The following is a 12,054-nucleotide window of genomic DNA, read 5'->3' as shown; positions in this document are numbered from 1 at the left end:
AAAACTGTGAGGAATCAACTGCCTTTTGCTCCCCACCCAGGAGCGTCATGGCTTCTACCTGCATTAATGAAATGTGTCAGGTCAACTTATGAGTTTACAAGGGGAGTAAAATATCTAACACTTCACAGTTCTTGACAACCAGATGCATCACGTTGAGGATGAATCCCAAACAACTAGCTGGATTTAGTACAAGTGAGTAATGAACCTATCACTTGATTGGGTTAGACTAGGGATTGGCCAATGTTTTCTTAGATGGCCAGCCAGAGAGGAAAATATTTTAGGGCTTTGCAAGCCTGACATTCTCTTTTGCTGCTGCCTAACTCTGCTGTTCTAGAACAAAAGCACCATAGACAATACATAAAGGAACAAGCATGGTTGTGTTCTTATACAACTTTATTTATGGATAATGAATTTTGAATTATCTTTAATTTCACATGTAATGAAATGCATTTTTTCCAACCATTTTTTAAACTAAAAAAAAAAGTTTTAAAAACCACGACTAGCTACAGGCTACATAAAAGCAGGCGTCAGGCTGGATTTGGTTCATGAACCATAGTTTGCCAACCTCCGGAATAGAAAAAAAAAAAAAAGTTGCCAATAAAGGAAAATTAAAGATACTAGTTTATTTTGTTGCACTCTTTGTTCTAATTCTTCTGGGAGAACCACAGACACATGGAGGATTTGGGACAGAAAGTCTTTTTTAAGCAGACTATAAAAATTTTCTGTCTCTTCACGCTTCACTTTTTAACCTCAGATCCTTATGGTATTCAGAATGCTAAGGGACAATTGCTAGGACTTGATATTTAGATTTCCTTTGAGTGCCAATAATTTTGGTTATTTTTGCATGGATTCTTTAGGCTTCTTTTCACCTTATTCTTCCATGAAACCTCTCACAGACAGTCATCACACCTATGATTAGTTGATAATGTCTCATAAAGCTTGCACCCGTAAGGAGTAGACCAAAAAATGGATAATTTCTGTTATGTTATATTATGTTAAATTTTATGATTCACTCAAGGCAAAACATTACTTGAACTGCTTTTTTTTTTTCTTTTAACTGCTTTGATCACCTAGAACAGTGCCTGACAGGTAGAATGAGCCCAAGAGGCAATATATTATTGGCTATTAATAAATGTTGGCTTATATTATTGATATGATTTCTCAAAGTTTGCCTCGAATTTGCCTGAACCAAGTCATATAGGCTATTCCACATCTTTATTTACCCAAGCAAGAAAGTAAAGCATGCACTGATTTGCATAGTTCTTAAGGCTGAATTTGGATTCACACCTATGTGAAGTTGGCTTTGGTGGAAATGGATAACTGATTTTCTCAAAGAAGTAATTCACCGATGACTAGCATACCTGGGATGCCTGGGTGGCTCAGTCAGTTAAGTGCCTGCTTTCTGCACAGGTCATAACCCTGGGGTCCTGGAATTGAGCTCCCCCCACCCTGCCGTCGGGCTTCCTACTCAGTGGGAAGACTGCTTCTCCCCTTCCTCTGCCCCTTCTCCAGCCTGTGAGCTCTCTCTCTCTCTCAAATAAATCAATGAAATCTTTAAAAATAATTAGCCAGCACAGAATGAGTGAATGAGTGAAACAGTGACAATCAACTCGACCTTAAATTCACTGGCTAACTCAGAGCTCAGGCTCCAGAGGACGGATTTCATAGACGGTTAAGCTGGGTGGCTGTATTTTACTTCTCTCTTTAAATTATCAAGCTGCTTTTCTTTTTCATCCTAAACACACATAGAGAATGACCCAGCAGAACCAAGACCTCACAGTTTGACCCTAATCAGCACTAGATAATATCCCTGAGTGAATATATTACTTAATTTGCTGCATAATAGCCATTGAGCAATACCCAAACCTCAAGTAAACACTCGGCTTTGCATTCCTCACACACATTCCTTCTATCTAGACAGTATTTTTAGTCAGGACTTAAGATTTTCTGCAGGTCTGGAAGAAACCTTTCCTTTGTAAATCAATGCTAGTCTAATAGCATTAGCAATTTGCCAGGAGAAGAGTGATAACCCTATTGTAGCTTGGTTGACAACAAACACTTCGGTAATTTCTTAGGAAAAGTATTTCCTGTTGATCATTAAAAGCCAAATTTTGAGTCACTTCCCCCTCTGGATTAAATAAATACTATTAGTTTCTCAACTGTGTACAGTAAATATAGATTTCAAGACTTGTTTGTCTGCATTTCTTAAAACATTTATGAACATTGAACAGATGAATTTGTTTTAAGCATATTTTTTCATTTGAACACTTTTCCCAATGGTTTTTAATATGGATACTGTTCATCACATATTGAATAAAGCAACTTTTACTTTATTTAATGTCTTGACCCAAATCACATTGTCTCCATAAATATTTTACAGTCTGTGTGCAACAAAAGCGTGATTACCAAAGTCATGTCTGCACTTGTAGGTAATATACCATAAAAAATGGATTATTTTCCCCTTCCCTTGTTTTTGAGAGAGGGAATTGGTGCTTGCATTTGCCCAAGTGGGTTTTTTTTCTTTTTCTCTTTCTCTTTTTTAACACTAACTAGCTCCTTAGGGGTAAGATGTTGGAAACATGGGTCTGTGCCAAGTTACTATCTCTATAAAATTCACAAAAGAACAAGAAAACATTGCTCACTTTACTTCTTTCCAGCTGCTTTTCCCTGAAAGAAGAAATTTTGAGACTTCCATTATCCTGATAAATAGAATGAAACTACTCCATGACTGATTGGGAAGAAGTTACATTGCTATTCAAAGGAGCAATATAAAATAAAATAAAATTCAAATATTTCTTTCTTTTGAGAGCTAGCAATCATCTCGCCTTCTTTTAGCTGCTGATTTGTCGCACACTCTGAAATTAGAGTATTTCATATAGGCATCAATACTTTGGAAATGTACTTAAAGAGATTTCTAAAAGATAAAGATGGTTTACAAATTCCATGGGTCACCTTTTGTTTTGATAGCATAAAAAGTAGGGGCACTTGACGGGATGAGCACTGGGTGTTATTCTGTATGTTGGCAAATTGAACACCAATAAAAAATACATTTATTATTAAAATAAATAAATAAATAAATAAATAAATAAATAATAAATAAATCTATCTTTACCAAAAAAAAAAAAAAAAAAGCAAAGACACACTCTGATCTCTCAGTGAATCCTGGGCAATTAAACGGGGTGGGTTTTTGCATTAGTTTCCCCCACCCCACCCCCAGGTCCCTGCAATGGTATAACCATTTTTTCTTGCTCAATTCTTATCTACTGAGATAAACTAAAGTGTGTGTATTTAGTAAAGGACTTCTTTACATTTCTAGGGACTGAGTAGTACTTTTGGAGGGCCCCCTTCAGCATTTGTCTCAATTAGTGAATAGTCAGTCTGGCCAGAAACAACCTTAAGTGGTTTTAAAAGGAATAAAGTAGTCGTCAAATGAATGCATATTTATGTGTTTATGCTTTTCCTATCAGCTCAAAGAAAAATAGCTTTGTCACATTTGTGTGAGATAACGATAAAGTATGCTCCTGCAAGTATTTGTGTAAGTACGCAGAGGAAACTTGAAGTAATACAACATGGTTCTTGGAAAAGCAGCATGAGAAAAAAACACGCAACAATTCAACAGCACCTTACAACCATAATTAGATTTGTGCAGTGGCTATTGTCTATGGCCTTTTTAGCCCTTCCTCCCCCCTACCTTCTTCCACTAATAGACAGTGCCACTCCTGAGTAGAGGTTGGACAATAGATAAGGCAAAGTCTGGCCACAGTAAGAGCTCCAAGACACAGGCACTGGGATCCATCCAGCTTGATCAGAATTGTTCCTCCAGGGGAATTTTCACTCTGGTGTTGACAGAAAAAAAATAGTCTTTTTTTTTTTTTTTTCTTTCAAGATACTATAAAGATGCAAGTTTGAGCTACTGATCACTGATCCTTTTATATGGCTTTGGCTGGTCTGGGAAATTGAAACCGACACAAAAAGAAACAAGGATGAGAGATGGAGCAAAAGAAAGCCTGATAGCATTCAAGTCTCCAGCTCCATTTGTTCACAAGGCCAACTCAACTTCTGATCTCCCCATAATCTGATCATATGAAGCAACAAATCCCTCATTTTGGCTAAAATATTTTGACTTTGGTTTCTTTCTCTTTAAGCAAAATAAATTCTGAACAACATAGTACACCCACTGGATGAATAAATATAATGGCTACTCTCTGCCAGATGTCAAGTTAAAAAGATTAAAAGTGCCCCTGGCCCAAATATTCTCCTCCCTCAGTTTTCCACGACACTGGGAAAACTCTGAGATACCAGTTCAAGCATAACTATCTTCTGCAATAAACAAGTATTAGGAAAAGATTTCTGACTTCTGGTTTGATGATGTCGGAGTAAATACCATGTGTCTTCTTCTCCTCTTGGAAATCTTCCTAAACAATTAGAAGGCTTTTTTAAAATAGAATGTACAAAGAAATTTTTATTTCCATAGGATTAAGGTTCTCTGGGAGTGGGAGTAGAAAGACAAAATCTCTCTCAAATGAGATTAAGTGTTATGTGTTGTCCCCAAATATAATAAGTGAGAAAAGTAAAAATCAAGGCATTGGCAACTACTAATTTCAAAGGAAAAAAGGGGAACCCACTTCTCCAAAATAGTTAATATACCCTGATGATGAGCACAAGGAAGCAAAAGTATTTACTGGGCCAAAGATACATTGTGCATGGATGTGCTATGTGCAGTGTGGTATGAAAAGTAGCTAGGTGGACAGATGAAGAAATGTATGTTCAGCCTCTTTTTTTAGGAATCAGTCTATACGTGAGTCTTCCTAGAGGATTATGATTCTAAATTATAAGCATCCCTGGAGTTACATGTTTTTATTGGCTCAGAATAAAATATAGGACAACCTCTACTCCCAACACATACACATATGCACAAGAGTCTTCGACACAAGCCAAGAACATCAGCCCAGAATACCCCATAAATCTGTTCCCCTCATTGTGCTCCTATAAATAAAAGATTCAGGTAGTATTCCTATAATTCAAAAATGACTATCCAAAATTATCACAATAGTATCTACATAAAAATACTATAAGTAGTAGGATATAGAAAGGGCAAAGAACAATCAGCATAAAATTACATATAATCATTATGTATGATTTTATAATTTTATATATATTTATATAATTTTATACGTTTATATAATTTTATATATAGTTACATAATTTATATATATATGGTTACATATTTGTAAGTACCATTGAACAGATCAAACCATAATTAAATATGTTTCCATGAACTCAGTAGAAGAACTTAGGAAAGACAGGATAAAACGTACCTGAAGGATATATAAATAATGCAACAAAGCCTAAGATGAGGAATGGAACAGAGAACTAGAACCAATGGTCACATGATAAGCAACTCAAGAGAAGGTAGATAGTGATGAGGGTACTGTTAGGTATATGGAAATCAGAAGTGAGAGAATTGAACAAAAATAAGTGGAAATGAACTTGGATGTAAAAATGATTAAAGAGACAATAATAGGTACAAATATGACAAAAGGGGATTCCATATATGAATCACTGATATTCTTTCTAAAAATTAAAAATTCGAACAAATGAAATAAAAATGTCAAAAGTTTAAAACAAGAAAATGTCCTAGGAAAAAAGGGTTTGAATTTTTAGATAGAAAAGGCAAACTATATTCCAGACAGGAAAAAAAAAATGATACAAATGAATATTGTCTGGTAAAGGAACTGGATTTCAAATATAAAGAAAGATCCCCTTAAGCATCTCAGCTAAAAGATCAAATCATCAATAGGGGTTAGAAATTCAGGTTCACCTTGAGTTTCTCCATAATGTACATCTGGAAAACTTTAACTTTTCTGAGCAAGTCCAATCTCAGTAACTGATGGTGAATCTCCTAGCCTGAGGGAGGACCTGGGAGTGGAGAGGGGACCCCAGGAGAGTTTGAAGGGTTAGCTAGGCACTGGGGAAGTCAGAGTCACTTGTAGTTTCTAGATGACCTTCTTGTCATGCTTTATTTTTCTCTCTCCGTTCTCTCATCTGTAACTCCAGACCCGATTTTTTCCATTAGGTATAACGAATGGGCGAAACATACATATATACCCCGAGTAAAACCAATCCCTATATTCCTACACCAGACTCTAGCCCTGGCCCTTTTCAACTCAAGGTTTGCACTCCCACAAAGAGATTCTTTTCCTGCATCATCATCTTCCCCTTTCTGTTGGTTCATCTCACCATCATTAGGACACAGTCATTTCTCATATCTGCATTTACTTTCTCACCCCTTTCTCTTCTCAACCCCCTTAAGTCAGGTTTTCCTCCCACCAAGCCACTGACAACCTGTTAATGTCCTTGACCACCCTCCTGTTGCCCAAGCACGATCATCTGTCTGCTGTTCACACTGGACCCTACACCCAACAAACGTGATTCCTTATGGATTTACTGGGGTTAAATAGACCTGTGTAGGAAAGACCTGGGGCTATAGCCTATTTAAAGACCCATGGCCTCCAAAACATTTTCCACAGTTTTCAAAATAATCTTTCCAAGACACACTTGTTCCTTGTATGCTTAAAACTCGGTAGTAAATTTTCAATGGCCTACTGAGATGACGAAGCATATGAGACACTTGCAGTCTAAGCCTGGCTACTGAATCGTGTCATTGTTCAACACTCTGCACCACATCACACACCTTCACAGGTGCCAAGCCCTCTACAGTTCTGTGAGTGCATCATGCTGTGTCCCATTTCCTCGTCTTTGCGCATATCTTCAAGCTCCTTCTGTATGGAAGGAATGCCCTTGGTCGGCCTGGAGAACTTCTGCTCGTCCTTTAAAAGGAAACTTGCACCTTAGCTCTTTTTTTGGAAATCCCTTCATGGTAACCTCTCTCTTCCTCTCTCTCTCTCTCTCTCTCCCCCCCGCCCACTTCTCTCTCCCCTCATCAATGATTGAGCAGAATGAATTACTTCCTCCTGTGGCAACAGGTGGACACTAGCAGAGCGATCACCTTTCTCATGTTATGTTGTAAACACGTTTAAACATGGTGCTAAACTCCACTGGACTGTAAGGTTCTTAATCACCCAGATGTTCAGCCCTGTATGCCCAACACACAGTCCAAGTAGGAATGTGGAGTGGAGAGCAGGTGAGAGAGGGAGCAGTATGATGAATGGATGGATGGATGGATGGATGGATGGATGGATGGATGGATAGGCAGATGGAATTTCATCAATATTGTTTCAATGGAAAATACTTTCCCGATTTCTAAAACTCAAATTACACGTAAGCATTTAAAACACAGTTGACTAGGAGTGGCACCAACAGGATGGCGGACTAGGAAGTCCCAGCCCCCATCTCATCACCCCATGAAACACCGATTTACCAAAGCTACATGGACCAAATGCTTCATGAAAATATAGTTCACACCACAATTAAGAACTCTACTTCTATTCTTGAAATCTTCGTTATTAGTTTCCACGCTTAAGCCAGGTGTTCTTACACTGGTGCCTATAGACCCCTTAAAAATTCACAGATGGTCTTAAGACTGTGATTACCACTCCCCCCCCCCACCATGAATCCTTATGCAAACTTTTGTGTAAATTTCCATATAAGCATTATTTTTCTGAGGAGAAGGCCTACAGCTTTCAACAAATTGACACGTACGAATTAAAGCAAGGTGGGAGAGGTGCCCCAGTGAACAAGAGAACTTGTTTGTACAAATGAAAGACACTACAAATATGATGTCCTTTCTTATAAACTACTGTGACCTTTTACGTTCAAAAGGCACACTTGCAAAGGGATCACTTCTGTAAAGGAAACACGCTCGTGGCCTGGAAAACCTAGTTATGTGAGACGTCTGAGTGGTAGGAACAGCGAGCAGAGGCACGTGGTGCTCAGGTGCCCGGCAGGAGCCGGGCTGGGCTGTGCAGCTTCATCTCATTCACTGAGTCTGGAATTTGGAGCTCTAGCAACCGTCTTCTTGCCCCCTCTCCTCCCTTTTCCTCTCCCTTTATCTCAAACCGTTATTTGGGAAATAATAGTTATTTAGCATGGAGAATCAGCTCCACTTCCCCAATCAATCTCTTTCTCCCTCTCTCTCTCTGTCTCTCTCTCTCTCTCTCTGCCAAGAGTGGGGGAGGAATGGCTCGGTTTGGCAGCTGTCAGCCCGTCATTATGGGCTCACTGTCCCATCTGCACTACTTAGATTGGTGCAGTCACAGGGGGTTTTACCCAAACAGGCTCTCAGGGGAACAGTAACATACCTCTTGATTTGGCTGTGAAGTTATACTTGTGATTATTAATAGACAAGATAAGAGGCTGGTGCTCTATTCATCCACGTTAGAGCTAATTACTCAGTTTGATCTAAGCTGATTAGAATACTGATAGATAACCACACCACGTTTATAGCTACAGCAAGCAGTGGCCAAGAGCCTTGACATAGTGCTGCCATTTGGGTTTATCAGATAGGAAAGAAGGGTGGGGAGGGGGTGGGGGGCAGAAGAAAGAAGAAGCTGCTTTGGTTGATTAGCAATGTGCTGCATGGGACCATTTATAATGAAGCATATCATTTAAATTTTCCTTTACAAATGAGTCCAACGCGCATTGCAGGCTGCAGGCTCTGTTAATTGTCACAAACATTGCTTTTTTTTTTTTTTTAACATTATTAGCTCTTTGGCAGGATCTCCATTGTTGACTAAAAACTTGGCATGATCAGGGCTTGCTGAATAATTTAGGTGGTTGGCAGCTGGAGAAGGAGAACACACACATCTAGGCAGACAGACATGCTGCTTGAGCTCTTTATATAATAGGATTGTATACAAAGCAGAGTACAGTCGGCAGTGACTTCTGTGTCTGTTTATAGGTAAACACTGATGTTAGTTTTATAGGAAAACTGGAGGGATACTTCTCACAAATCGTACGCAGCATACGAGACAGATGCACTGGAGGACTGTTCAGATGACTCGGATCATCTCTGGCTCTCATAGAACACGATTGCTGGGGTTTTCACACACCAGCACTTCTGCTGCCTCTTTGGTGGGGTCTTTGAGGCCTGGGCTGCTGGCCGTGGCAGCCCTGGTAGGAAGTAAAGCCACCTGAAGCTCTGAAAGCTTACAAGCAGCAGACCAGCAAGACCGGTGAGTCACAAAGTCCATGAAGCCCGTTCATTTGGGCAGTTTGTGTATAGGATGATGGTTGGTGGAGGTGCACAATTGCTGCCATTGGTGGGAACATGGACAGGGTCACAGGTAAGACAGCAAATATAGTGCATGTATACAGCACTTTTGTGCAAGACCCAGACCCACAGATACTCCTTCGGGTGGGCATTCTGCACCTATTAAGATACAATAGGTCTCTACAAGCAGAGTTCTTGGGACAAACACTCAACCCAAACTTCCTTAAGTCAATACAAGACTTATCAACCCATGAAAGAACAAGCAAAAGGGTAGAACTGACTGGATTGAGGCTTAAATGATGCCACAGGGGTCCTGTCTCCACCCTGGGACTCCTCTTCCAATGTGCCGGCTTTGTTCTTAAAAAAGACTCGTGTCCTCTGGACAAGTTGGCCAACACAACTCCAGCCCCATATCACCCTCCGTCCAAGGCCAGCAAGAAAGAGTGAGTGAGATGCCGCCAGTGAAAGTTCTGAGATTGGATCCCCACGTCCTACCAGCCAAATAGAGTGCGGCCCCCCTTCTAAAGCAATCAGCACAGAGCCAGGGGCAAGATTCAGGGTGAGCAAGATATCCCCAACAAAAATTGAGAAGTAAGGCTACTAGGCAACCAGAAAAACCCAGCTAAAATAAAAATATAATGGATCGAGTTTCCCTTGGCTACTTCCACCTTAGGAACTGAGGTCCATTTCTGTTCATATCTGTCCTATTCACTGGCCCAGGGATGGTTTTGGAGCAATAAAATATATTACTGAAATACCTGGGCAGGCGTATAGCTGTCGTTAGATTACCGCAGCACCGGCCCCAGAAGTTTATAACAGCAAGTAGTAAGAATTGTCTTCAAGAGTATTGAGTCAGGCCACTTGAGTGCTGACACAGCTGCACCTCCAGCCCATGGGGGAGCCAAGTCAGACACCTTTGATCCCAAGCTCCAGAACAAAATCCTCTTGGCTAAAAACACTGATCACTGAATTTCAGGTGCTCCTCCAAGAGGAGAGGAACTGGGCAACCACTGAAAAGCTATGTCCATTTTTGTGTATCTTCCCAACCCCCCCCCACCCCCAGGCTGCATGGTTACTAGTTCAGCAGTAAACAGAAGTGAAAATAATGTTTGTCTGAGTCCAAGTCTACTCTTGTCAACTTTTACGCTAGAACCATCCTTTATGATCTGTCCTGCACTTGCAAAATAGCACAACAAAGCAGCCGGATGACCCTCATCAGGGTAGAACCCACAGTCGTGGGTAGAACCAAAAGCGTGCGTCTGCCATTTGTGGGGTTTCGTAGTACATCACAAGCACATTCAAACTGTGCAGTTTCCAATAAACTGATCTGTTACACATTCTTAGCAGGGGGGGTCTTTCTTGATCCTCACTTTTCAACAGCCTGTCTTTTAAAGAGCAATCTTTGGGGCACATAGGGATAGCACTGCGCTTTGCCTCTCAGTGATGTCTCTCACCGTTTTTTGGCCTCCCCATCTACTTTTTCACAGGCAGCTGGCTCCATGATAGAATTTTACCAGTAAAGATTTAATAATTTGAACAATTCTATACTAGGATTCATGTAGATCCAAAAAAAAAAAAAAGGAAACGTAGATTATTGACAGGACAAGATAAAAGGGAGGGGTACTGATTGCTACCTCTTCAATTACCCCAATGATACTTTGGGAGTTCAGTCTGGGTCAGCCCACACCCAAACATTAACAGTTGCATAGTGGTTTATTAAAAGGTCCTGAAGGTCCTGTATTTTCTGTTTTGAAGTTATCTGGAAACTCGAACATACACTTCTTCCCGAGATAAAGAGTCAGGATGCCTGGGTGTCTCAGCAGTTAAGCGTCTGCCTTCACCTCAGGGTGTGACCCTGGGGTCCTGGGATCGAGTCCCACATCAGGCTCCCCACAGGGACCCGCTTCTCCCTCTGTCTGTGTCTCTACCTCTCTCTGTGTGTCTCTCATGAATAAATAAATAATATCTTTTTTAAAAAAGAAATAATGGAAGTCCTAGAATATTAATATGCATCAGAAAAATTATTTCAGGGGATCCCAGCGGTTTAGCACCTGCCTTTGGCCCAGGGCGTGATGCTGGAGTCCTGGGATCGAGTCCCGCATCGGGCTCCCGGGCATGGAGCCTGCTTCTCTCTCTGCCTGTGTCTCTGCCTCTCTCTCTCTCTCTCTCTCTGTCTCTCTCTCTCTCTGTCTTTCATGAATAAATAAATAAAATCTTTTTTTAAAAAAGTATCTTATAAAAAAAGAAGAAAAAATTATTTCAGAAGAAGACAAATCAGTGCAACTATTATTGTGCTCATGGAACAAGTCTCTGATAACAGATATATGTGTTATATATAATATATTCTAGAAAGCAAAAGAGGGAAGAAAGGGCTATTTTTGGTCAAACTGGTGAAGGACACATAGGCTATATCTAGGCTGTATGTAGCCTACGTGTTTCTTACCAACTTCAGACCAAGAGAAAGATACTGTAATTTGTACAGCACAATAAAAAATATTATGAAATTCTAAACTAAGAAATTGAGGGGAAAAATTAAATCTTAAAAATAAATCTGTTCCCTCACACACACATGCACATGCTCGTTCCCTCCCTCTCTCTTTCTGTCTTTCTTTCTCTCTCTCTTCCCTTCTCTCTCGCTTTCCAGAACCTTCCTATTCCTGTCTGGTTCCTTCATTCACTCTTTATTTGTCTATTCAGTCATCTGCTCATTTTTTCTACAAATGACTTCTAAGCAATTAATAGATGTCAAGCTCTATGTGAGATTCTGGTCGTCTAAGATGAAAGAAAAACACAATCCAAGTTTTCAAGAGATTAAATCTAGTAAGGCAGGACACACCAGTCAATAGATGACTAAAATGCCCCTAAGTGGATATTCTAATAAG

At 40.0% G+C, this 12,054-nt stretch overlaps 1 long non-coding RNA gene across 1 annotated transcript in view; it reads left to right on the top strand.

Moving 5' to 3' along the window:
- The window catches only part of LOC112650791 (uncharacterized), a 42,982-nt gene extending 38,686 nt beyond the window's left edge, over window positions 1–4,296 (top strand). The window contains exon 4 of the long non-coding RNA XR_004810459.2: window positions 3,887–4,296. This is a non-coding gene — a long non-coding RNA (uncharacterized LOC112650791). The remainder of the gene's footprint in view (window positions 1–3,886) is intronic.
- The last annotated feature ends 7,758 nt before the right edge of the window (window positions 4,297–12,054 follow it).

The sequence above is a fragment of the Canis lupus genome, chromosome 29 (assembly GCF_003254725.2).
Source record: "Canis lupus dingo isolate Sandy chromosome 29, ASM325472v2, whole genome shotgun sequence".
NCBI lineage: Eukaryota > Metazoa > Chordata > Mammalia > Carnivora > Canidae > Canis > Canis lupus.
The sequence above is the reverse complement of the archived record's forward strand: the minus strand, read 5'-3'. Positions and strand labels throughout refer to the sequence as shown.